Genomic DNA, 25838 nt, shown 5'->3' on the forward strand with positions numbered 1-25838 from the left:
GTGTGATCGGCGGCCCCGATATCCGCCTGCCACTCGCGATCTCCCACTGGAGAGGGAGAAAGGCAGGCAGCTGATGTAAACAAAACCGCCTGTCATTCTCCCTGGTGTAACTGCAGAGACTATACGATCCTGCTATGTAGGATTGTATGTCTCTGTGGTTACATCACAAGCCACACCCCTTTACAGTTAGAACCATGCCCCTAGGGACACACTTAACCCCTTGATCACTAATAAAGTTAACCCCTTCCCTGCCAGTGTCATTTTTACAGTAACAGTGCATATGTATAGCACTGATTACTGTAGTAATGTCACTGGTACCCCCAAAAGTGTCAAAAATGTTAGTCAGGGGTCCGATCTGTCCGCCGCAATATTGCAGTCCCGCAAAAAAAAAAAATCGCAGATCGCCACCATTACTAGTTTTAAAAAAAAAAAACAATAAAAATGACATAAATCTTTCCCTTAGATAGTAAGCGCAATAACTTTTGCGCAAACCAATCAAAATACGCTTTTTGTGATTTTTTTTTACCAAAAATATGTAGAAGAAAACAAATTGGCCTAAAATGTTAAAAAATTTTGATTTTTACTTTTTTTTGGGGGGAATTTCATATAAAAAAATTTGAAAAATATTGTTATTTTTTTTAAATTGACGCACTTTTTTTGTTTATAGCGCAAATAATAAAAATCGCACAGGTGATCAAATACCACCAAAAGAAAGCCCTGTTTGTGGGAAAAAAAAGGACGTTAATTTCATTTGGGTATAGAGTCGCATGACCGCGCAATTGTCCGTTAAAGTCATGCAGTGCCGAATCAAACAATAGGCCCTGGTCTTTGAGCAGCCAAATCCTCCAGGGCTTAAGTGGTTAAAATCTCAGGTGACAACCGTACATAAGGGATAAAGGAGAAAGAAATCTAGTGCTCTCTGTATGTACTAGTAAGGTAGTTTATTAATAACTGGCCACACTTACATTTGACCGCACTCAGCAGTGCGTGCATAAACAGGCTGTCTCATAACAGTAGGCAGCAGGAAGAGATGTGACGATCGGCATGCAGGTTCCATCCCCTATACGCGTTACGTCAGGGCTTCTCACAGCATCGACTTCCTCGGTAGGGGGTAATGGGGACATTGTTAAACTTATACTCAGAATTAAATGTTTAGGCAGATTAAAATATGGACACCTACAGTTAATATTTGGCACGATACTAGCTCATTGGCATGATACTAGCACATGCCAGTGCAGCAAAAAATGATTACCACTGTTGCATTTGGCAGGCAGTACTGCTGTCTAATGCATCCTTTATAAATGAATGGGGCTATACCACAACTGCAAGCCAAACCCTAGACTTGTGGTTGCGGTATACAGTATTAACATTAAAAAATCACGTTTGTTGCTGGGCTGAAGGTCAATCAACTTAAATCGGAGGCTTTAAACATAAATCTCCCGGATGCAGTTCTAAATGCAATACGACCATACTTTTCCTTTTAATGCAGACACTTCCATATCTTAGGGTGAGACTGACGTCTGACATTGCTTCACTGTTTCAGGCTAACTACCCACCTTTTTATGATTCCACAGAATGAGACCTGAAAACCTGGCAGACTTATTAACTTTCCTGGATGGGTAGAATTGCAACAGTTAAAATGACGGTTCTTCCTTGTATACTGTACTATTTCAGATCCCTTTCGATTCCGGTGTCATCGGTTTTTTTTTGGGCAGCTACAATCTCTAATCGATAAATTTATTTGGAATAAGGGTGGATGTCGGGTAGCCCGGTCCACTCTATACAGAGCTAAATGGAGGAGAGGGCTAGGGGTTCCACACTTTATGGATTATTATAGGGCAGCGCAAATAGTCCAATTATATGAAATTTTTAATGAGAACTACAGGCCTGATTAGATCCACTTGGAGGCGCGGGCTAGTCCGGCCATTCTATTGGATCTCTTGCTATGGCTACACCTGAAAGAACGGAAAGCAGTCATGTGCCCATCTCTGTCTCACTCCTTACGGCTCTGAGATGTAGCATGTAAACTGTACCCTTTAAAATCCCCTCACTCGCCATTGGCCCCTTTAGTTAATAAACCTCATTTTCCCCCAGGTCAACAGCCTTGTCAATTTACTTGGTGGATTGACAAGGGGCTCTATAGAATTGCCCACTTTATAGATGATAATGGGATAAGACCACACAATTACTTTAGGGAAACGGTACAGATGCCCCCTAAGGAGAAAATATTGCCTATACCAAATTACTCATTTTGTGCAAACACTAACAAAAGCTCAGGTTGCTATAACCACTAGGACTCTTTTTGAGAACAGATGCTTATGCGGGTCGAAACCACGAGAGGGGGATAACGGAATTATACGCCTTATTCAATAGCCAAGGTGGCAAACCTTCATTCCAAATGGCATGGGAATTGGACCTGGGGGAAACAATTGAAGAAGAAGAGTGGACAAAATGGTCAACTATGGTGCACAGAGGTATACTTAACACCTCCTTGGTGGAAGCGAATTATAAAGTGATGTCCCGCTGGTATCTGGTCCCGTCAAGATTGGCAAAACTGTATCCTGGTACCTTGTACCTGTGCTTTAGGGGATGCGGACAGGAGGATGATATGTTCCATGTCTGTTGGTCCTGTCCGAAGGTCAGGCGCTTCTGGATTAGGATGTTCAACATGATCCATTCGGTGATGGGGCAGAATGTTCCCAGAGCTGCCATGACGGCGCTTTTTGCTGACCTATCGGGGGAGATCCCCAAACATTTACGTACCCTCATTTTCTTTATTCTCCTAGCAGCTAAAATAACCATAGCGCGTTCATGGATATCACCGGTGCTAAATATTCTGATGGTCAAACATAAAATATCTTGGATCATAATTAACGAAAAACTGACCAGTATTCATAATGATAGTCAAACTAGGTTTGAGAAAGTATTAAATCCGTGGGTAGCATGTCTTCAGGCTCCCTGTGTGTCGAGTTGCATTTGCAATAGGAGGCAGGTCTAGGGGGACAGAATCTGTTTTATTCCTTTCTCTCTCTCTATTCCTTTTTCCTTTTTTCTTTTTCCTAGCATACTTCTTTGGTTATGCCATATATTATATGAGCAGGATAGTTTGATATGGACCAAGGCGATTAGTCTTAGTTGACATTTATTTTACAGCTATGATACATGAATGCTGTTGGTGATCACCAATTTAGTGTAATGTCAATGGATACTTATTGCTATATAACATTGTTTATGGACATTTCTCCTTGAAATCCAGCAGCTGATCTCAGTATAATTGCATTTTGATATTGCTAATCTTTTGATGACGAATGTTCAAATTTATATCTTTGTATACTGCTTTAAAATGTACAATAAAAAAATTATTGGAAAAAAAAAAATCACGTTTGTAAAAAAAAAAAAAAAACAGGCAATAAGGAGGTAGCAGTATTGCTTCCTGAATGCTATTGCTTCCTGAATGTCTGCCAGCGATGCCTGCACTGCTCTCTGAATTTCGATCCACCAAGGATTGCTCTTCTCATAGCAATGCACATGTGTCTAAAGCCACGTACACACGCAACGAATTTCCGCCGACCGGTCATCCGTCTTTTGTCCAGAGTGGTGTTTGTTGGTTGGAATGTGCCTAGACTGCACACAAATTTTCCCGCACTACAGAATTCTACTTCAGAAGTGGCGTCATGTGTTGGATTGCTTTGTATGTGTTCTTTTATCTCTGAGCATGCCTAGTCTTGCTCATAAGATTTTTCCCCATCGAAATCTGTACCGACTGCACGAAAATTGGACGTGTTTTGACGGAGGACAAAAATTTTATAGCCTGCACACCAGGATTTTTTCGGCCGAAAAGTCGGAGTCGGTTGTCAAGAGCACCATACTAACAAGCCGAAAATCGGCAGATCGGTCGTCGGACGAAAATTTCCGGCCAAATTTCCACTCGTGTGTACGGGCCTTTATTCCTATTGCAGAAGTTTTTTCAGTGAAAAATTTCTATTTGCATGTGCTAATGCCTAAAATACATTTAAAGCTATCGTTCTTTATTTTCATTAGGAGGAATCCCTGTCATGTTTCCTTTTTTTTGCCATTTGTTTCTATTGTGGAGATGTCCCTTCTTTTTTGACTTACAGATATTTTCAGTTGTAATGCAAAGGAACAACTGTCTCCATTTGAAGTTCTCCCCACTATTCCTGTTCAGGTGACAATTTAAAATTCAGAATTTTTCCCAACTTTCATTTGAAATCTATCATTAGTATTTTCAGATACACAGAAAAACGCAAAGGTACACTTGGGAAACTAGAAGTATTATGAGTATGGTTCATATTAGGTCACATAGTTCTACACAAAGAATAGCACAGTAGAGCTTGCTTTTGCTCTTGTGGGACTCCTTGTGAGGGGTGATAGGAATATCCCTGTTCAAGGGCAGATATCTTGTGGGTTAGGGCAGTAGTTGGGGGGTGCAAAATATACAATTTATCACGAACCCTTGTTAAAGATGGAAGGGAAAACAAGAATTGATTTGTCATGTTTCTGTTTATTAATTTTTTCTGTTCTTTTAACTAAAGAAATGTTTGCTTGGCAGAGTATTGCGGCTCCCTGGATGGGATGAGGGTGCAGTGGGGCGTTCACTACTGCATGATAAATGTATTATACATCTTTTATTGAAAACGTGTCTTGATGGCATAACTGATGTACCTTTGTGGCACTTTTGAAAAGTAATACAACTTTACATTACACCTAACAGGGGTTCTAACTCCTCACAAAACTATTCAAAACTAAAAAAAAGTTTTATCTTTAGATATACTGCAGTAGCCCACGGAAATCAATCAGAGTACACATAGCTGGAAGTACAGCTAAAGGCATTTTTTTAGTTTTGGATAGAGTGGAGAGGAATTAGAACACCTGTCCGGTTTTATATTTTTTATTAAAATCCCAAACTTTGGGTTGTGCTCAGAATAATATTAGAGGGGAAATCTTCCAATTAGGACAATAATTCTGGTGACAACCAAAGATTCCCTCACTTTGGAAGGATATCCCCCCACTTCCTTATTTGTTTATGGGACGGGACGAGAAGTGGGGGAAAATCTCCCCAATGAAACATTGGCAAAAAAATTACAGAGGTTACTCTATCCATATTCTATTGTTTCTCTATCATTACTCTATCCAAAACAAAAAAAAAAAATTGCCTTTAGTTTTATGTGAAGTCAGACCAGTACAGATTGTATACTGATGAGTTGCTTTGGGCAACTGCATTCAAAAGGAGTTCATAATTGGATAGGGCCAATTATAATCTCATATCACGAGCATAATGAAGCTGCATAGCAACAGTGTGTTTCCTTTTAGAGCAGCAGTCCAGTTCTAAACAGCAATTGGAGAGGAAATATTCAAGTACTGCAAATCAAACCCAAGTTCAGCATTTTTCTAAATCTTTCTAGTTTCTGATACTAAACAAATAGGCACAAATCACATGAACATTTCATTTTCTCTGAAGCCTTAGGTCATATAACACAAATAGTTATTCATTCGTCAGCTCCCGATTGTCAGCACTCATAATCAACAGGTGAAGCAAGCAGGGATTATTTTTCTAAAAAAGACCCATAAAATGAGTATAGAGAATCAGTCACCTGGCAGCGACAGGAGGAGGTATTCAGCCCAGTAATCTCTGCTCTACAGAATCACAAGATCCTCAGTGTAAATCCCTGGGATCAGGCAAGTCTCCTCCTCGTTGCAGCAAACTCTGCACTGACACAGTTGATTGCTGCTTGTACTGTCACTCTACACCTGTCTTAGGCATGTCAACCAGCAAGGGGCTCCTTTCATTAACAAAGGTGGAGCTTTGCTGTCCTTAAAACAAGCTTTCACTTTACAAATCTGTGCAGTCTATGGGTACATTCACACTAGCCTCTTACATTTGGTCTATTTAAATGCAGGAAAAATATGTGGGACGTATAAACAAACTTTATGCTTCCTAGATCAAGCTCACTTGCTTTTAACCACCTAAGCCCCGGATGATTTTACCCCCTTCCTGACCAGGGGGTATTTTAAGACTCGGCACTTCGTGACTTTAACTGACAATTGTGCGGTCATGCAATGTGGTACCCAAACGAAATTTACGTCATTTTTTTCCCACAAACAGAGCTTTCTTTTGGTGGTATTTGATCACCTCTGCGCTTTTTATTTTTTTGCGATATTAATAAAAAAATAGCGAAAATTTTGCAAAAAAAATTACATTTTCAACTTTGTCTTTTAAAAAATATCCAATATACTCAATTTATGTATTTTTTTTTGGCCAAAATATATTTGGCTACATGTCTTTGACAAAAAAAAATTCAATGAGCGTATTTTTATTGGTTTGCGCAATAGCGTCTACAAACTATGGTGTAAATACTGAAATTTACGCAGCTTTAATTTCTGACTGCCTATCTCATTTCATGAAGTGCTAAAATGGCAGGGCAGTACAAAACCCCCCCAAACTACCACTTTTTGGAAAGTAGACATCCTAAGGAATGTTCTGAGAGGCATGTTGAGCTCATTGAATATTTCATTTTTTTGTCACAGGTGTTTGAAAAATGACTAAAAAAAATATATATATTTTTTTTTTTTACACAAAGTTGTCATTGAAATTATATATTGCTCACACATGCCATGGGTATATGTGTAATTACACCCCAAAATATATTCTGCTGCTTCTCCTGAGTACAGGGATACCACATATGTGGGACTTTTTGGGAGCCTATCTCCCAAAAACAAATCACCACCATCAGAATTTCAAAGGGCGTACATTTTTCATTGCATTTTCTCACTACCTCTAACGGTTTAGGAGGCCCTGAAATGTGAAGATACCACAAAACCCCCCCAAATTACCCCATTTTTGAAAGTAGACACCCAAAGCTGTTTGCTGAGAGGCATGGTGAGTCCATGGAATATTTTATATTTTACCACAGGTTTTGGGAAAATTACTATTTTTTTTTTATTTTATTTTTTTACACAACATTGTCACTAAAAGATAAATTTCTCACACATGACATGGGTATATGTGGAATGACACCCCAAAATACATTCTGCCACTTCTCCTGAGTATGGGGATGCCCCATGTGTGAGACTTTTTGGGAGCCTAGCTGTGTACAGGACCGCGAAAACCAATCAACACTCTCAGGTTTTCTAATGGCGTAAATTGTGCATGTCACCTCTGCACTACCTGTCACAGTTTCGGAGGCCCTAAAATTCCAAGACAGCACAGACCCCCCCCAAATGACCCCATTTTGGAAAGTAGACACCCCAATCTATTTGCTGAGGGGCATGGTGAGTCCATGGAATATTTTATATTTTGCCACAAGTTCCGGGAAATATATCTTTTTTTTCACAAAGTTGTCAGAAAATGAAATATTGCTCACACATGCCATGGGTATATGTGAAATGACACCCCAAAATACATTCTGCTGCTTCTCCTGAGTACAGGGATACCCCATGTGTGAGACTTTTTTTGCAGTCTAGCCGAGTACAGGTCCCCGAAAACCAGTCCCCGCTTTCAGGCTTTCCAAGGGCGTAAATTGTTGATTTCACTCCTGACTACCTATTACAGTTTCGGAGGCCCTAAAATTCCAAGATAGCACAAAACCCCCCCAAATGACCCCATTTTGGAAAGTAGACACCCCAAGCTATTTGCTGAGAGGCATGGTGAGTCCATGGAATATTTTATATTTTGCCACAAGTTCCGGGAAATATATTATTATTATTTTTTTTTGTTTTTTTTACATAAAGTTGTCAGTAAAAGATATATTGCTCACACATGCCATGGGTATATGTGAACTGACACCCCAAAATACATTCTGCTGCTTCTCCTGAGTACAGGGATACCCCATGTGTGAGACTTTTTTGCAGTCTAGCCGAGTACAGGACCCCGAAAACCAATCATCGCCTTCAGGCTTTCCAAGGGCGTAAATTGTTGATTTCACTCCTGACTACCTATCACAGTTTTGGAGGCCATGAAATGCCAAGACAGCACAACCCCCCCCCCCCCCCAAATGACCCCTTTTCGGAATGTAGACACCCTGAGCTATTTGCAGAGAGGCATGTTGAGTGTTTTGCAGATCTCACTTTTTGTCACAAAGTTTTGGAAATTGAAAAAAGAGGAAAAAAATGCATTTTCCTGTTTTTACTTCATTTTCCAAAAAAAATGAGAGCTGCAAAATACTCACCATGCCTCTCAGCAAATAGATTGGAGTGTCTACTTTGCAAAATGGGGTCATTTGGGGGGTTTTGTGCCATCTTGGCTTTTTATGGACTTCAAAAGTGTGATAGGTAGTAAGGAGTGAGATCAACAATTTACGCCCTTAGAAAGCCAAAAGGTGCGCATTGGTTTTCCGGGTCCTGTACGCGGCTAGACTGGCAAAAAGTCTCACACATGGGGTATCATTGTACTCAGGAGAAGCAGCAGAATGTATTTTGGGGTGTCATTTCACATATACCCATGGCCTGTGTGAGCAATATATAATTTACTGACAACTTTGTGTAAAAAAAATAAAAAAAAATAAAAAATAATTTTTTTCCCGAAACTTGTGGCAAAATATAAACTATTCCATGGACTCACCATGCTTCTTAGCCAGTAGCTTGGAGTGTCTACTTTGCAAAATGGGGTCATTTGGGGGGGTTTTGTGCTATCTTGAAATTTCAGGGCCTCTGAAACTGTGACAGGTAGTCAGGGGTAAAATCAGCAATTTACGCCATTAGAAAACCTGAAGATGTGGACTGGTTGTCGGGGTCGCGTACACAGCTAGGCTCCCAAAAAGTCTCACACATGTGGTATCCCTGTACTCAGGAGAAGCAAAAGAATGTATTTTGGGGTGTCATTTCACATATTTCCATGGCATGCATGAGCAATATATCATTTAGTGACAACTTTCTGTAAAAAAAACAACAAAAAAAAAAAAAAATAATAATTTTCCCGAAACTTGTGGCAAAATATAAAATACTCCATGGACTCACCATGCTTCTCAGAAAAGAGCTTTGGGTGTCTACTTTTCAAAAAGGGGTAATTTGGGGGGTGTTTGAACTGTCCCAGCATTTTATGCTCAATCTTAGCCACACATCACCCACTCTTCTAACCACTTGAAAACCAAGCCTTTTCTGTGCCTTTTTGTTTACATGAAAAAATATTTTTTTTTTACTAGAAAATTACTTTGAACCCCCAAACATTATATATTTCTTTAAAGCAGAGGCCCTATAAAATAAAATGGTGGATGTTGCAAATTTCTTTGTCACACGGTATTTGCGCACAGATTTTCCAAACGCAATTTTTGAGAAAAAAATACATTTTTTTTAAATTTATTGCACAAATACACTATATAATTCCTTTTGGTAAAATTTAAAAGATGATCTTATGCCGAGTTCATAGACACCTAACATGACATGCTTTAAAAATTGGGCATTCCTGCGCAGCGGCAAAAACATACGTACATTTTTAAAAACCTTTAAAAGTCTCTACAGGTTACCACTTTAGACTTACAGAGGAGGTCTGCTGCAAGAATTACTGCACTCGATCTAGCGATCGCGGCGATACCTCACATGCATGCTGCAATTGTGGTTTACATATGACACTAGACCAACGCTTGCGTGCGCCATTGCGCGCAAGCACGGGGGGAAAGGGGGGGGCTCAATTTTTTATTTTTTATTTTGCTTTTTTATGTTATTTTGACACCTTTCCTTTAATTTTTTTTTTTTTAAATCATTTTTATTGTTATCACAGTCAATTTAAATATCCCCTATGATAGCAATCTGTAGTGACAGGTACTCTTTTTTAAAAAAATTGGGGTCTTTTATACTCCTAGATCTCTCCTCTGACCTTAACGCATCTGACCACGCCAAAATTGGTGTGATAAAATACTTTCCCAATTTCCCAATGGCCCTGTTTATTTCTGGCGAAACAGAAGTCATAAAATGCTCGTAGCCTCCGGCATCTTAGGCCATAGAGATGATAGGAGCCATTCTCATCTCCAAGTAGCTCTATGGTTAGATAATTGAACCACTGGCTGCACTCTCGGGTTAACCGGTGGGACAGGAGAGCCCGAGAAAAACCACGGAAGGCTGCAGAAGGCGGCGGTGGGGGGGGGGGGAGGCCCCTCCCACTACTTGTAAAAGCAGTCTAGCGGCCAATTACCTGCTAGGATTGCTTTTACATGTAAGCCGACCGCTGGCTGTAAAAAATGATACCAAGATGATGCCTAAATCTGCAGGCATCATCCTGGTATAACCACTCAAAGTCCAGCAACGTACCAGTACATTGCTGGTCCTTGTTTGGCATATAGGTTTTTTTTTTTTTTTCATGCAGCCTGTGGGCTGAACGGAAAAAAAGAGAACCTATCAGAAATCAGCACAGGAATAATGCGTAGTATTACTCATCATTAACCGCCCAAACAACCACCCACTGAATTTAATGATGGGTATACACGGCACTATCCACGTATACCAAAATAGGATTTTAACTGCAGTGCTGAAATCAGAAAATCACCACAGCTGCTATCAGCAAAGGTATCCATATATGCTGAGCGCAAACACTGTTTGTGTCAGAATATATAAAAATCAATGCGTGGTAGCGGACGAGTACCTGCAAGAGAAACAGGTCACAAAAGAATGAAAAAACAAACAAAGGACATTGAAAAAAGTACAGTAGGAAGGAGTAGAAGGACATATAAAATTACTGACACAACAACAGTTTTTGGATCCTTTTATTTTTCTTTCTAACTGTTGTTCCTTGATTTGGGACTGCGATCTTCTGCGATCTTCTCTTCCAGCTTGGGTCTCTCAAAATGTCGATGGACATCCAACATCCTTCGAGACCCTGTGTTTGTGTGCCCTACACTATGTTGTGCTGTACCCTACACTAATACTCCACTAGTGTATGGTAGCGCTCAAAACATTCCCCGATGCAGAGACCAGGTTGGTCAGGACATTTGGGATAATAATAGCGGGTGTCACGCCTAAATCCGCGCCTGCTACAGACACGACATCGTCTTTGGGGTCGTATTTGGGTAGGGGTACGCGGGATGGCATAAGGAAAATGCCTCTCATGCAGCCGGCTCACTGCATCTGGAAGGGGAAGTTGGGCAGGCATGCCTCCTGGGTACAGGTAGGCAAGGATGACCGCTTCCTGGAATTCCCGGAAGGGTCCAGTTCGTCCTGACGCCCTGTATAGGACAAAGGCGTTCAGCATAGCCAATTGGAAAAGGTAAACAGACACTTTTTTGTACCAGCGTCTGGCTTTACGGGCAACTAAATACGGCGCCAAAAGCTGGTCGTTAAGGTCCACCCCTCCCATATTAAGGTTATATTCGTGGACACAAAGGGGTTTCTCCATAACGCCAGTTGCCGTAGGGATTTGGACTGTCGTGTCTGCGTGAAGGGAGGACAGAACATAAACATCCCGTGTATCCTTCCACTTCACCGCAAGCAATTTGTCCGTTTTCAAGCAGGCTCTCGCCCCCGGACTAAGACGGGAATTTACAAGCCGTTGGGGGAAGCCCCGGCGATTAGGTCGCACGGTGCCACATGCGCCAATTTGTAATTCAAGCAGGTGACTAAATAGTGGCACGCTTGTATAAAAGTTGTCCACGTACAAATGGTACCCCTTTCCGGATAAGGGTGACACCAAGTCCCAAACGATCTTACCGCTGCTCCCTATGTAGTCTGGGCAGTTCGGGGGCTCCACACAGCTATCTTTTCCCTCATAGACCCGGAAACTAACTGTATAGCCTGTGGCCCTGTCACAGAGCTTGTACAGCTTGACCCCGTACTTGGCACGCTTGCTGGGGAGGTACTGTTTCATAGCAAGACGGCCAGTAAATTTAATCAGGGACTCGTCAACGCAGACAACTTGTTCGGGGATAAACAAGGCTGCAAACCGCTGATTGAAGTGGTCTATGAGGGGCCGAATTTTGTGGAGCCGATCATATGCAGGGTCTCCCCGAGGACGACAGATTTCATTGTCGCTGAAATGCATAAATCGCAGAATTTGCTCGTATCTCCCCCTGGACATGGAGGCAGAGTACATGCGCATATGGTGAGCTGGGCTAGTGGACCAATATAGCCGCAATTCACTTTGTTTAGTTATGCCCATGTGGAGGGAAAGGCCCAGAAAGATTTTAAAATCGGAAACCGTTATAGGATTCCAGCCGAATGGTCTGGCAAGGGGCGAATTTGGGTTGGCGGCGATAAATTGTTGTGCATATAAATTTGATTGATCCACAATAGATCTGAAAAGATCTTCCGTGAAGAACAGCTCAAAAAAGTTCAGGGGCGTAAAACCAGCTGTCTCCACGTGGATTCCAGGTTGGGCGGTGAATGGGGGAAGTACTGGCGCTGTAGAATCAGTGGGTTGCCAATTAGGAAATGCCAGCGCATCAGGGAGGGCACTATGGGCTCTACGGGCCTGTCTACGAATATGCGGTGGCTGCGGGCCACTACTTGTGCTAGCCACCGCACCAGCTTCAACTGCACTTAGGGGACTCGCCACGTCACCAGGTCTTACTGCAGTGCTGGTTGTACTAGGTCCAGGGTGTACTAGGCCGCTGGCACTTGCCAGGTCGCCAGAAAAATGAGCGGCACTAGTAACCACACTCTGCTCCATACGAGCACCCTGCGATTCCTGCATCTCAACAACTCCAGAATGGGGTCGGGTACGCCTGGGTCTAACAGGGACCCATCTGTCGTCGGAGCTATCTGTCAGGGAGCCGCTGCCGTCATCTGGTTCGTATACTGACCCTGATTCTGCCGGTGAGGCTTCCCCATCGCTCTCACCTGACATGGTCATTATACTATAAATAGCTTCATCACTGTACGAACGTTTAGACATTTTGGTAACTAAATTTACCTGTACAGTGATGCGACTCACAGGTAATAAAAGCACCTGGTTGTCGAAGACTATTTTAAGCGCTACCAAAAAAACTGCTAATGCTAGCAGGGATCAGGCCTGACTCTGCTAACACAGCGGTTTTGTGTCTTGTGTTTTTTTGTAAGTGACAGTAATCTGTTGATTACTACACTTACCTGGATGAAAGGGTTAAACGCAGGTGCTGGCAGGAATCACTGCTGACCGTGCAAACACCGCGTTTTGGGAACCCTAAACTATGGGGGCGCTAGTATAGCTCTGATCAGATCAGATATTGATCTGTTGAAACACTATACTAGAAATGGAAGTGTATGTGCGTGCGTGCGTGCGTGCGTGCGTGTGTGTGTGTGTGTGTGGCAATCAAGGGGTTATTTCTAAACTATGCGCCGGGGATCTGGGGGGGGGGGTGGCGGGGACCCTAAACCTCCTAGAAACTAGCTCGCTAGCGCAACCTCAAGTCACAATGACACTAATACAAAATACAGTAAAAACAGTATATTATGTGTGTATTAGTGCTAATGTGACAGAGGGTGTAGGGGTTAACTGGATGTGATCAGGGGGGGATCAGGGGGTTAAATCTTTATTGGAAGGGGATGGCGGGTATCCTAAGGATAAAAGGAACGGTGGCAAGCGCTAAACCTGGTCACAAGTCACACTTATACGGGTATATAGAAAATGCTATATACTGTATACAGTGTGCGTTGTGGCAGGGGGTGTAGGGGTGATCAGGGGGTTAAATCTTTATTGGGCGGGTGGCGGGGACCCTAAACCTCCTTGGGACAGAAACTTAGTCGCCTGCGCTAATTCTGATCACAATCACACTAATACAAAAATACAAAAACACTGTATAGTACGTTTGTATTAGTGCTGATGTGACAGAGGGTGTAGGGTTTAACTAGCGGTGATCAGGGGGGGGATCAGGGGCTTAAATCTTTATTAGGGGGGGTGGCGGGTAATTCAAGTGGAAAAGGGGGGGTCGCAAGCGCTACACTTGACCACTAATCACACTTATACGGGTATATAGCAAAATGCTATATACTGTATACGGTGTGTGTTATGGCAGGGGGTGTAGGGGTGATCAGGGGGGGGTCAGGGGGTTAAATCTTTATTGGGCGGGTGGCGGGGACCCTAAACCTTCTTGTGACAGAAACTTAGTCGCCTGCGCTAATTCTGATCACAATGACACTAATACAAAAATACAAAAACATCGTATATTGCGTTTGTATTAGTGCTGATGTGACAGAGGGTGTAGGGGTTAACGGCGGTGATCAGGGGGGGGGGGCAGGGGGGATCAGTGGGTTAAATCTTTATTAGGGAGGGTGGGGGGTAATTTAAGTGGAAAAGGGGGGGTCGCAAGCGCTACACCTGACCACAAATCACACGTATACAGGTATATAGGAAAATGCTATATGCTGTATACAGTGTGTGTTGTGTCAGGGACTGTAGGGGTTAATCGGGGGGGGCGATCGGGGGTGAAATGTGCCTATCTACCTGTGTGTGGGTGTGCTTGGTGCAATACTCACAGTAAGATGTGCTCTCCTCTCACGCTGGATCCAAAAAGACCGTTGGGAGGGGAGGGCACATCTCCTCTAAGTTTGTTTACATTTCATAGGCTTAGAGCCACCACGCTCCTTGGCTGCGAGCTATCCCCAAGGGACAATACCTTCGCATTAGAAGGAATTGTTCCGATATACGTGACTTTGATAGACAGGCACAAACACTGACTACAAGATTCCTGGACAAGGGATATAATGAGGAGTTCCTTCAACATGCTCTGTCTGAAGTAAGATCAATTGACAGACAGGTCTTGTTGAGTAAATCTAGGAGGCAAGATCAGACAGATCCTTTTACTCTGCCATTCGTGACCACATACTCTAGTCAACATATGACCATAAAGAATTTGGTCGCTCGTCATTGGCATATATTAAACAATGATCTGGTGCTTCGTGAGAACTTACCTATTAAACCTAAGGTGGTCTTTAGGGGGGTCCCATCTTTGAGGGACAAAGTTTCTCCTAATATCTTGGAACCCCCTGTCCCCAAACCCAGTTTTTTGCAACAACTTACGGGATACTATAGGTGCAACCGCTGTCAAATTTGTACCCTTAGTTCTAATAAACGGAGAAGAGTTCAAGAATTTGTATCCAATAGTACAGGACGTAAGCATAATATAGAGCCTTTTATATCATGCACAACTACTGGGGTTGTCTATCTATTGCAGTGTCCTTGTGGACACCAATATATAGGCAGGACAAAACGCCCACTTAACGTAAGATTAAATGAACATGTGGCAAATATAAGGAAGGGTTTCCCTAAACACTCAGTATCCAAACACTATGCAGCAGTACATAATAAAGATCCTAGACACACCCTTTTTTTAGGCATAGATCGCTTTGTGCCTCATTGGAGGGGTGAACCTCTTGTGAGGGGCATCTCAAAACTTGAGATGTCCTGGATACACCGTGTAAAATGTTATGTGCCATATGGCCTGAATGTTGATGTTGAGGTTAACGCCTTTTTGGATAATTCTTAATTTTCATTTAGAGGTGTATTTTCCTTAAATATTTTTATTATTTATTATATGTACAATTCAGTGTGCTCAACTCGTGGGAATTTGTCATATTGTTACAAACACTAGATGTAGATCAAATTTACCCCTTTCCCTTAAAATTATATATATCATATACTATGATGCTTATTAAGTACTATTGATGACACATTATATGATGGCTAGCATAATTTGTTGCAAGGTATTAATCATTTATGGTTTCATATTCATTTATTGGAGATACAATTTCAACTGTTTAATGTATTTGTAACATTTTGCACTTGGTTTATATTTATGATGTTGATCCCCGGGTAGAGTTTGAACTCATTCCGCCACGATCTGACTCTATTATACACAATATGGTCAATTATTTTTGTGGTCTCAGCGCATCTGAGCTCAAGACGATACAGTTATATATAATGCCCATATATGTTCTTATATTTTTTTACATTTATCGTTTAATTATATTTTATTTATATCGGCTGTGCCAAATAGGCCTGCTACACCTTTAAACACATTTGCCCTTAATATGGGACATTCCGGGTTAGTAAAGTTGATATCTGCCCTCAGTTAAAATGGTGAGACAGATCTACCCGAGTTCCGGTCATTGGATGTCCGGTTCACAGCTTTAGGGCGGAATTGTTCAAGCACTTCCGGTATCACTATCAAGTTTTTCTATAAAAGATGGCGTCAGCACGCCGTCCGTACCTTTGATAACGTCTTCTTGGACGAAACGCCGTCAGGTCGCGGCGTGCTGACGTCATCCCGGAAGTTATCCTAGGAGCGGATGTGCCTTGCCGTCCGGCCGGCGGCTCCCATCCATTGCGATTTTATCTACTATGCTTGTGAGTGTTCTTCTTTTAATTATTAAACCAGTCATTATTTTATTACACTATTGGCGTTTTTCTTTCACTCGGGCTGTATCTTGGTACTGAGTTCATAGTTAACACCATTGATGCTGTTGGTCCCGGAGCTTCACGTATGATGGGAAAGCGTTATTAGATCTACTGCTTGGAATATTTGTCATCTGGTAAGAGGCCAACAGGGCCTTTGAGTGACGTTTCTGGTTTCTTGGCGATCTGGATTTACTTATTTGCTCATTTGACTCTATTTTTGGTAAGAGGCTTCACAATTGGTGGTGGTTTGTTCCACGTTTCTCTCTTTACACTGGGCTATTCACGCTATACTCATTATTCATTTGGTGAGCTGCTGCACGATTGATAGGGATTCCCTATTGGTGGTGGATACTTTACATTACGGTATCACACTATGTAAGTTTTTTTCTTTTGCATATCATTCACAATATTCGCTGAGGACTCTGACAACCTCCATCTCCCGGATCTGTGACTATATCTCGGCATATGAAATTTGCAGACTTTTAGTGGCTATCCGGTAAGCACATTTCCTACAGAGACTGTGGAGTGTGATCTATGTCTTCAGCGTCAATCAAGTTGTTATATGGGACATTGATTTTTGTTTGGACATTAATTTTTGTTTACTCACTTCACGCAGCGCGGCTTATTTTTCTATACATTATTTGAGGGTGTGGTCGCACTTGAAGTCGCTGCTCTTTACATTATTCACTTTAGCGCGGTTATTTTTTCCTTTTTATAGGCTTAGAGTGACATTTGATTGGGCAGGACCGATCAACAGGTCCAGACCAAAAATGATTGGCCTGGACCTGATGACTGATCGGTTCTGAACCCAATCGAGTCATCGGCGGGGACCGCGGGTGCGCGCGCGCACCAGAGCGGCGAAGGCTAGTGACGTACCGATACGTCATTCTGCCTGGCCGGGGCTGACCGCTGCAGTATATAGTCGTGCGGCGGTCGGCAAGTTAAGGGCTCATGCACATGAACATAAAAATTGCTGCATTCAGATCCAAACAGCATCTAGTTTTTACAGATCTGAATGCACCAGTATTGTATGGTCACCATCTGCACGGCTGCAATCGGATATTCCCTGGATCAACTTTACCTACAAATATTAGTGTCCGGTTAAATTATGTGTATCTAGGAAAGAAACCAGGTCTTTCCTAAAAATCTACTGACCTGGCTGGAACCAGCTCTTGCGGGAGCCTATTCTACATTTTCACAACTCTTACTGTGAAGAAGCCTTTCTGTATTTGGAGATGAAATCTTTTTTCCTCCAGATGTAAATAGTGTCCTCTTCTCCTCTGTGATAACCTTAAAGTGAATAACTCAACACCAAGTTCACTATATGGACCACATATGTATTTATACATGTTGATCATATCCCCCCTTAACCGCCTGCCGACAGGCCGCCATAGTTTTTCTGTGGCAGGTCGGCTCTGTCCCGCAAAACAACGTACCTGTACATCGCTTTACGGGACCGCTAGCGGGGGTGAGCCTGCGCCCATTGTCCACAGGGGAGAACCATGGAGACAGAACAGTGGTCTGCCGTTGTAAACATGGCAGACCACTGTTCTGTCAGTTATGAACACAGGGATTCTGTGTTCCTCTTATTCAGGAACACAAGTCTCTGTGTTCATGCAGCAAGCCGACCCCCCTACAGTTAGAAAGCACCCCCTAGGGACACATTTAACCCTTTGATCACCCCTAGTGTTAACCCCTTCCCTGTAACAGTGCATATATTTAGCACTGATTACTGTAGCAATGGCACTGGTCCCCCCCAAAAGTGTCAAAAATGTCAGTTAGGTGTCCGATCTGTCCGCCGCAATGTCGCAGTCCCACTGAAAATTGCTGATCGCCGCCATTACTAGTAAAAAAATAAATAAATAAATAAAAATGACATAAATCTTTCCCCTAGTTTGTAGAGGTGATACATTTTGTGCAAACCAATCGATATACACTTATTGGGATTTTTTTTTAACCAGAAATATGTAGCACAATACAAATTGGCCTAAAATGATGAAAAAAGTGTGATTTTTTTTTTTTTATTGAAAATGTTGTATAGTAAAAAGTAAAAAATATTGTTTTTTTTTTCAGAATTGTCGCTCTTTTTTTGTTTATAGCGCAAAAAAAATTGCAGAGGTGATCAAATACCACCAAAAGAAAGTTCTATTTGTGGGAAAAAAAGTAGATCAATTTTATTTGAGTAGAGCATCGCACGTCGCAATTGTCAGTTAAAGTAACGCAGTGCCGTATCACAAAAAATGGCCTGGTCATTAACCACCTGCTGACCTCCCCACGAAGATTTACTGCAGCAGGGCGGCTCGGCTGCACATAATCGTGTAGATGTAAGTGATTGTGTGCACGCAGTCCTGCTGTGATTAGACACAGCAGGAGTCAGGCAGCAGGAGGAGTGGCGGCAATCACCGTTGGCCTCCTGCGATTGGAACAGAAACTGAGAGAAGACCCGCCTGCTTATTTAAACAAAGCAGACAAGTCTTCTGTCACACAGGCACAGAGAGATCAGGAGTTTCAGTTATGCTGAAACCCCAATCTCTCTGTGGCTGTGACAGAGCCCCCCCCCCCCCCACACACACAGTAAGTATGCATTATCAGGCATACATTAACCCCTTTCATCACCCCCAGTGTTAACCCCTTCCCGTTTCAAGTTGTCTTCACACGAGCTGGATTTCCAACTTCCCAATGGGACAAATGATAATTCTGACTTTTTAGATTAAAGGAATATGGAGAAAATTGGGTTTTTATAACCCTACATTTTCTCTATGGGATGGGAGCAGGTTTAATAATTCTTATCACACTGTGTGGTAGCGTTAGGCTGAACTTTTGACCTGGGTCAGGTCAGCTTCAAACTTCCCGCCCAGAGTCAGTAGGTATCTGGGCAGAATTTACTTTTTTCTAGGTTTTCCCGCTCTTGGGAGCAGTATCTCCAGGCAGATCAGCGCGAGGAGCTAGATTCCCGCCTGAATCTTCCCGCTTCTGGGGGCTAACCAGCCTCAGCCAGTCTCGATTCGGGGCTATTTAAGAGTGACTGCGGGGCTCCGAGTCACTCCATCACCTCAGGAGCTTACAGGAGCTTTTCTCTCTCAAGGCTGTCCACCTCTCTCCTGCTTGAAGACCGTCTGCCTGAGTTCGGAACTACCCCTGTATTTCAATGAGCTTACTAAGAAAAGTCATTGAGCGTGCCGGTGAAGCCGGGGGCGATGCCTGGCTGAGGCACTGCTTGGACTTACCTGCGTCTGAGGCACCGGTGGCGGCGGGGGGCGAGCCCGCAGAGCGTTATGGACGGAATCCCACAGCGGAGCCGAGCGGGCCGGCATCGGAGGTAGATGGACGCCATGAAGAACCGTCACGTCCGGCGGATCGGGCGGAAGTCGGTGGCGCCATTTCGGGCATGCGCAGTACCGGGTCATCAGTCACGGCAAGTACGGAGGCCGGTCCGGCCAAAAGAAGACGGACGCCCAGGAGGAACTTCCCTTCGCCTTCCCCCCCCAGCACTTCCGGATCGTCACACCGCAAATCGTCCGGCAAGAAGAGGAGCGAGGGGACCGGAGCCAGCACATCGAGGAGCGCGGATAGAAGACCAAGCGGGAGGTCAGAGGTCGATGCGCCGGGAGCCACGTCAGGAATCCACCTTCCCCCTGGGCTCAGGGTTGCAAGGAGGGATCCGGAATCTGATGTCAGCGCTGAAGCCGCCGCTGCTATCCACAGGGCAATCCCATCGGAGGTCACCGATCAACAACCTGCCTCTGCTCTGCCTGTCTGGGGTGAGTCATCAACTCCAGCAATGTCAGGAATGTTAGCTATAATGTCAAAAATGTGTGAAGAATTCAAATCGGTATCAGACCATTTGAAAAGCTTCACTGTTCCTTCAGCTACTAACGTCTGGACAGCGCCATCTAGTGGCGCTTTAACAGAATGTCATTCTATTGAAAATAACCCTTTTTTGATAGCTCAATCGCAGAACCTCCCAGAGACTAGTCTTAGGGAAGCCATAGTTTGTGAAATTTCGCCCTTAGGTTATCATTTATCCGAGGCTGTAAAAGAGAAGATCTGGTCTGGAGTCTACATAGACATGTTATCTCTTTTACCCTCGGCGAAGGAGTTTGTATCCAAACCTGAAAAGAAGAACGATGAGGAGGAAAGGAGACGTCCTATCACTAAATCGTTCAATAATTGGTTACAAGCTTTCTTGATTTTTTCAAGCGTTTTATGCGAAAAATACCCGAACAGGAGCGTGGGCCTTTTTCAACATATTGAAGTAATTTTAGAGGCTTACAAAAATTTCGGTGGGGTGGCATGGTTTAGCTACGATGTCGCTTTTCGGCAAAAGCTGGCTGTGCAGCCTTCACTGAAATGGGGAGTGAAAGATGTAGGATTGTGGCTGGATTTATTTCTCCCCCAGCGGTCCTTTCCCCCCAAACAGCCTAATACGGTCCAGCAATCAGGAAATCAATCCTTTAGAAAGGGCTTATGCTTTAACTTTAACGAGTCCCAGTGCAAGTGGCCAGGATCGTGTAAGTTTAAGCACGAATGCGCTTTTTGTTCGGGCACACACCCAGTTTTTAAGTGCTTCAAAAGGATGGGAAGCTCACAACAACCGGGGAATTTTCAAAAAGGCCCACACCCCAGTGAGGTTTCCAGAAATGCTCCCCTGGCTGCTCCGGTACCCAGACAGGGAGAAGGCACAAATGTTAATTGAAGGTTTCCATTGCGGTTTCCTTTTACCACCATTTCGTGGTCTGGGTTGTACCATTCATAAAAATTTGAAGTCCGTTTGGGGACTGTTGGATATAGTAGAAGAAAAAATTTCTAGTGAGTTAAGGGAAGGCAGATTTGAGGGTCCATTTGTAGAACCTCCTTTTAAAAATTTTAGAGTATCCCCATTAGGAATTGTCCAAAAAAAGGAACCGAACACCTACAGGTTGATTCATCACCTGTCCTACCCAACAGATGGCTCTCTTAATGATGACATTGATGAACATTTAGCGTCGGTTCACTACGCAACTTTTGAGGACGCGCTAGAGAGACTTCGCTGGGCAGGACAGGGGGCGCTTCTGGCGAAGGCGGACATAAAGTCGGCTTTCCGCTTATTACCTATTCACCCTCGCTCGTTCAATTCATTGGGTTTTTATTTTAATGAACGTTTTTATTTTGACAAATGCCTCCCAATGGGCTGTTCATTATCTTGTTTTTATTTCGAGACTTTTTCCACATTTTTGGAATGGGTGGTAACTCAGATCTCGGGATCTCATCTGGTGGTTCACTACCTAGATGATTTTCTGTTTATGGGTTCCGCCTCTTCCAACACTTGTGCGTTGCTATTGAAAATATTCATGCAGGTTTGTGATCATTTTGGAGTTCCCTTAGCCAGGGAAAAAACTGTTTTTCCATCCAGTTGTATAGTGTTTTTAGGGATCACCATAGACGCTGATCGGATGGAATTCCGGCTACCCGAAGAAAAGATTGAAAAACTTCGCAGAACTTTGTTGTGGGTAATTCGTCGCAGAAAGGTTTGTTTGAAAGAACTACAGTCGTTATTAGGCTTATTGGCATTCGCATCCAGAGTAATCCCTATGGGAAAGATCTTCTCTAGGCGAATATATGCAGCGATTGCAGGGCTTAAATCCCCTTCGTCTCATGTCAAGATCTCTGAAGAAATGAAAGAGGATTTTTTAGTTTGGCTGCAATTTCTTCTCTACTTTAACGGGTCAACGGTCTGGCAGGAAAGGTTTATTTTGGATAAAGATTTCCTGTTTTACACCGATGCAGCAGGTTCCAAGGGCTTTGCCGCAATCTGGCAGAACCGCTGGTGCGCTTCTGGGTGGTGCGACAGGTGGAAGGCGTTAGGTTTTACCCGCAACATCGTTTTATTGGAGTTATTTCCTATAGTGGTGGCCCTTGAACTGTGGGGCCATCACTTTAGGAATAGGCGTATAATGGTGAGGACGGACAATAAGGGCGTGCTTTTCGCCATAAATTGTCTTTCCTCTAAGTCACCTCCGGTCACCATTATGCTCCGGTATCTGGTAGCAAAATGTTTCTTTTTTAACATCTGGCTAAAAGCTTCTTTCGTACCTGGAAAAGACAACACTCTAGCCGACTGTCTGTCTCGTTTCCAGATGGAAAAATTTTTTCTTTTGCTACCAGAGGCAGACCCAGCCGGACACCTCTGCCCCGATCATCTCTGGAAGTTGATTTAACAGCTATCTTGGTCAACATTGATAAATCGCTGGCTCCATCGACATTGGCCGGATACCGATCGGCCTGGTTGTTGTGGCTACAACATCTGAATTTCTTAGGATTACCGGAGGACTCCTTCTCTGAAATAGTTGTACTGTCTTTTTTAAATTCCCTCTTTAAGCAACATTTGTCGTGGTCTCACGTGAACAAATTATTAGCTGGAGTGTCTTTTTTCAATAAACTACAAAATCGTCCTGGTTGTTTTTCCTTCTTTTCCGTGCACCAGGCCTTGAAGGGTTATAAAAAGGAACATTTCAGGCTTGATGGTAGGAAACCCATTTCTCTAGAATTACTAGTCTCATTATGCTCAGCTCTAGACGGGGTTTGTTTCTCGAGATACGAGGCTCATTTGTTTAGAGCCGCTTTTTCGGTGATGTTTTTCGGTGCCCTCAGAATATCGGAGCTAATTCCTGACAGGCGTTTGGGTTTTCATGGTTTGAGGTTTCAGGACATAAAAATTTTTGCTTCCAGCGTCAGCATTTTTTTGGCACACTCAAAAACTGATCAATTGGGGGTCGGGTCGAGTATAATTTTGCACCAGTTCGGGAACGCATCAGTCTGCCCGGTTCTACTGCTTTCCAATTTTGTAGCAGTTAGACCCGCCCAGAGTGAAGTTTTATTCATTCACGAATCTGGTAAGCCCTTATCTAGGTATCAGTTCTCCTGTGTTTTAAAAATGTGTTTGAAATCTCTGGGTTTAAGTCCCGATAATGTTTCTACTCATTCTTTCCGTATAGGGGCGGCCACGGAAGCAGCCAAGTTAGGTCTGGGGGGGGACTCAGTAAAAAAGATTGGGAGATGGTCTTCCGACAGTTTTAAGTCATATATCCGCCTTAACACTTCTATTTGATTCTAGGCAACAAGATCTCCGTATGGATCCTCGGACATTCTTATATACACTGGGCCTATCAACGAGCTATGAAGAGGGTTTACACGGAGAATCTAGGATTGGACAGGAGCAAGTACCAGGTTTGGTGGTTCAGTAAGCGTGGAATGGTCTGGTCGGAATTGGTTCCGGCAGTTGACATTTTAATCTTACAGTTGCCGGCTCCCGAGATACTAATCGTACATCTTGGGGGTAATGATGTGGGAAAACAAAAAACATTAGATTTACTCTTTAGGATAAGGGACGATTTGGGTCTCATTCAAGCTAAACTACCTAATACTGTTCTGGTTTTTTCAGAGGTGATCCCGCGGCTGGTATTTTTTAAATACCAGGGCTTGAGACCTTTGGAAAAAATGAGGAAACGCCTAAATAGGGGGCTAGCTAAACTTTTGAAGGAATTGGGTGTCATTTCTCTTAGACATTCAGAGCTCGAGGGCGGTTTAGAGGGGCTCTATTGGAAAGATGGGGTTCACCTCTCAGAAATCGGTTTGGACATTCTCAACAACAACTTAGGTTTTGGTATTGAACAGGCCGCGCGTTGGGTTGGTGGTGACAGGCGCAAAGGTGCTGCCTGTCTGGTGGAAAATGTTGATTTAAAAAAAAATTAAAAAAGATATTTGGTAATAAAATTATATTGTAATGTTATTTATTGTCAGCCCGAGCCGTGGTGGCTGGGCTGGTTATGGACGTTTTTAAAGTGAATTTTTAAACAAAGTCTAAAGTATGTTTTTATTAAAGTCGTGTTAAAAGTCAATAATAAAAAACCAGCCGCGGCCTTTGTCCAAACCTTTTTCTTGTCTGGTGTTATTTATTTATTTATAAATATTTAAAATTATATTATAGGTTTATTTAACTTAAGTTAAGAAAAGGGATATCCTGCTTCCCATTCCCATATGGAGAAAATGGGGTTTTTATAACCCTACATTTTCTCTATGGGATGGGAGCAGGTTTAATAATTCTTATCACACTGTGTGGTAGCGTTAGGCTGAACTTTTGACCTGGGTCAGGTCAGCTTCAAACTTCCCGCCCAGAGTCAGTAGGTATCTGGGCAGAATTTACTTTTTTCTAGGTTTTCCCGCTCTTGGGAGCAGTATCTCCAGGCAGATCAGCGCGAGGAGCTAGATTCCCGCCTGAATCTTCCCGCTTCTGGGGGCTAACCAGCCTCAGCCAGTCTCGATTCGGGGCTATTTAAGAGTGACTGCGGGGCTCCGAGTCACTCCATCACCTCAGGAGCTTACAGGAGCTTTTCTCTCCCCACCCCCCCTCCCCCCAAAAAAAAAAAAAAAGTTTATATAACTAGTTTGTCGCGGCCGGTTATAAATTATTTGACTTATGGCTATCGCCTTAGCTAGAGTGCTTCGGTGGATGTAATTGTTTTATGGTGATTGAATAGTGAGTTGTTGGAAAATGTTGATTTAAAAAAAAATTAAAAAAGATATTTGGTAATAAAATTATATTGTAATGTTATTTATTGTCAGCCCGAGCCGTGGTGGCTGGGCTGGTTATGGACGTTTTTAAAGTGAATTTTTAAACAAAGTCTAAAGTATGTTTTTATTAAAGTCGTGTTAAAAGTCAATAATAAAAAACCAGCCGCGGCCTTTGTCCAAACCTTTTTCTTGTCTGGTGTTATTTATTTATTTATAAATATTTAAAATTATATTATAGGTTTATTTAACTTAAGTTAAGAAAAGGGATATCCTGCTTCCCATTCCCATAGGATAGAAGATTATGGGAATCAGACAGAGGTATTATCAGTTAGATCTGAGCAGAAAAGGTATAGAAAGAACAGTTTGGAGAAAATCATTTGCAAGGTAGAGAGGTTGCATAGGAAGAATCTGTTATTAAAAATGTGGAGGGATTTATTAAAAGATATTGGCCCATGTGGAAGCATTTTTATATCAGAAAATAATGGAATCCTTTCCTATATTATTTTCTAAATAGGAGAAAACGGAAAACTGCAGCTCTGGGAGAAGGAATTCAGAATCACTGCTTGCTGGACAAACTGTTTCAGTTTTCCAGCAGAAGCATCAGAGCTGCCTAACCTTCTCAGAACTTTTAACTTTTTTTATACCAATTTGGACTGAACCAGAGTTTAGAGGTCTGATATGTAGCTATTGATTTCAAAACAGCTGTCCCTACTTGTGTTACGCAAATTGTTGTTTTAATTTATTGGCTAATTAATAGTTTAATATCTATCTATCTGTCTTCTAAAACTGGCCATAGACATAAGCATTAGGAAGCAATCACATATACTGTAGTTCACAAAGAACATTCTAGTTTATAGTTAATTATATTCCAGGTCATGGTCTTTGCAGAAATAAACATGGACATGGCACCCGTTCAAGCATTCATTGCATTTAGATCTGGTGTGTTTTTAGCAGCATGTACAAAAACCAAATA

General features: G+C 42.7%; 1 protein-coding gene across 1 annotated transcript in view; it reads right to left on the reverse strand.

Annotated features, from left to right (window-relative positions):
• The window catches only part of SAR1B (secretion associated Ras related GTPase 1B), a 213688-nt gene extending 207896 nt beyond the window's left edge, over positions 1-5792 (reverse strand). The window contains exon 1 of the mRNA XM_082252647.1: positions 5613-5792. The gene's annotated coding sequence lies outside the window, so the exon portion shown is untranslated. The remainder of the gene's footprint in view (positions 1-5612) is intronic.
• Positions 5793-25838: the final 20046 nt, after the last annotated feature.

The sequence above is a fragment of the Pelophylax lessonae genome (genome assembly GCF_965119305.1).
Source record: "Pelophylax lessonae genome assembly, chromosome: 4".
NCBI classification, from domain to species: domain Eukaryota; kingdom Metazoa; phylum Chordata; class Amphibia; order Anura; family Ranidae; genus Pelophylax; species Pelophylax lessonae.